Genomic DNA, 2330 nt, shown 5'->3' on the forward strand with positions numbered 1-2330 from the left:
CAAGAGTCAAGTGCTCCATGGACTGAGCCAACCAGGTGTCCCCCAAGGTGGTTCCATCTTTGAGAACCTACTGATATTCCTTGCCCTAAGCCTGGGTTGAAATTCCACTCATCCATCCCAAAAGCTTTCTGCAATTTTGAATCTTAGGAAGAAATGTTAGGGAAATATGAATCCCCTTATTCCGAAAAACTCTTATACAAGTTGGAACACCTCTTCCCTCCTGCCCTGCTGTAGCTACTCAGGGAGGGGCAGCCTGTATAGAGAGGCATGGATGCTTCTGGTACTTCCTCCTTCAGGACAGGGGCTGCCTATCATCTAGATAACTCAGAGGGGCAGTCAAGTGACTTCTTGAAATAGAAAGTCAGCCTCAAGTGACCCAGACAAAAGACGAGCATTTTACAGATTCCTCTCCTTGCATTTTGTTTTGTTTTGTTTTCAAATGATCCTTTATTGAAATATTTTCCTTTGCAGTTCTTAGCTAGTGGGGCATGCTGCTGGACCACTGCTGATGTCATCTATGATGTCACGAGGGTGGTGGCCATCTGCATTGCGGCCCACAAACTGGGCAGTCCCCAAGATTTCTTTAATGGTTCCAGAGAGTGCTCAGCCTAAAGATTGGTGCCGCATTTGTCAGGCAATGCTGACAACCTCATCAAAAGTGACGTTTCCACTGCACTTCATGTTTTTTCTGCTTCTTTCTGTCTTTTGGCGGTTCCTCGAGGGTTTTGATAATCAGGGTAAAGGCAGAAGGTATCACTTCAGTCTGATCCTCTCTGAATCGTCAGCCTTGTGGTCAGCCTCAGACCCTTCCAATCTCCAGTCACCGGTTGCCTTGGCGATGTCATCACCAGTGTCCTTTGGAGACAGACCCAGGGGGCTGATCTCCCAGGCTAGGGCAGACGTGTCACTAACTTCCCCACCTGTGCACCTTAGGGATACGACTTTGATCTCGTTGGGGTCCAACTTGGGCGGCATGGTGGAGGTGGCTGGTGTGGGATGAACCCGGACTCGTGATGACGGAAGACAGTTGCGCCTTCCCCTCCTCCCAGCCGAAAGTTCTTGCACATTTAATCCTGCCTTTGACGGGCAACTTGGCACACATGTGCACTCAGAGACATGTAAATACATACATACTTTTGTACATACACGTGTGTACACACATACGCTGATACAAGAGTCACAGATATGCCCATTCACTCACATTCACACATGTGTACAAAAGCACGTGCATACCAGCCTCTGGGAGGGGGTGCCAGAGGGTCGGGGCAAACTTTACATCCAATCCCGCCCAGCCCCAATCCCGGAGGAGAGCCTCCCGGCCACGGAGGAGGGGGGAACATTTCCCCACCGTGAGACTTTCAGAGCCAGTCAGCGCTAATTACAAGGCACGGAGTAGGCTCATCCATCATCCCCGAGCGACAGGCTGGCAGAGCAGCCGCCTCCCGGCCCCTCCCCCACGGCCCTCCCTTTCTCCTTGAGTGACCGCAGAATGCCTCCGCCGAGGACCAAGCCTGGTAGCCTCCGTCCTGGCCAAAATCATAAGTAGGGGTTACGCTAGCTCGGCTGCTGGCTTGTGCCTCTTCTCTCTGCACTCCGGGGGAGCTCCTGGGGCACTGCCCCGGGCACCTTCCATGCATTATCCCCTTCCAAACCCGTGGTACCATGGGCTCCGCACTGGGCTTCCTTTTCAGTATTTCGCGGAACCTTTGCAATAATCCTGCGACTTGGTACTGTTTCGCCAGGTTTGCAAATGCAGAAAAGGAGCTTGTGAAGAAATCACTTGCTCAGGGTCACCCAGCCGGGAAGGGCTGGAGAAGGTCCTCAAACCAGAGTCAGCCACTAGCGTTTCCCGGGGTCCCAGTGCTCCCTCCACCGCCACCCTGCCACCTCCCTGCACTGGCTTATTGCTGAGCATGTCCTCCTGGAAGACCCCCTTCCTCATCTTCTCATCTTCTCTCCTAAATCAGCTAAAGAGCCAAAGGATTCCCCCGGTTGGGAAACCAAACACCAGCTTCAAGGGCCAAGGATTAAGGGCTGAGTGGAAAATGCAAGGCAACTGAGCCAGCATCAGATGAGCAAGGACCACCCCGGGCCAGACTGGTGTGGTCGCACTGGTGGGACTTGGCTGACTTCAGTACATAGCGTCAGAGCCAGTCTGCCCTGGATCCCCAGTCCCCGGTTGTCTAGCTCTGCTTCCAGGGAACTAAGTATACTGGGGGAGTCTCTGTGGCCAGAGCCGTGGGCCACCTTAGACAAATCTGTTTCCTGTTGAAATAATTTTGAAAGCCTCCTTGAAGGCAGAGACCATGTCTTTTTGTCATTATCCTCAG

The 2330-nt window shown here is 52.7% G+C and overlaps 1 pseudogene; it reads right to left on the bottom strand.

The window, feature by feature from the left end:
• Positions 1-474: 474 nt before the first annotated feature.
• Positions 475-1942, bottom strand: LOC125079868 (60S ribosomal protein L12-like; annotated as a pseudogene).
• Positions 1943-2330: the final 388 nt, after the last annotated feature.

This window comes from Lutra lutra, chromosome 10 (assembly GCF_902655055.1).
Source record: "Lutra lutra chromosome 10, mLutLut1.2, whole genome shotgun sequence".
Classification (NCBI taxonomy): domain Eukaryota; kingdom Metazoa; phylum Chordata; class Mammalia; order Carnivora; family Mustelidae; genus Lutra; species Lutra lutra.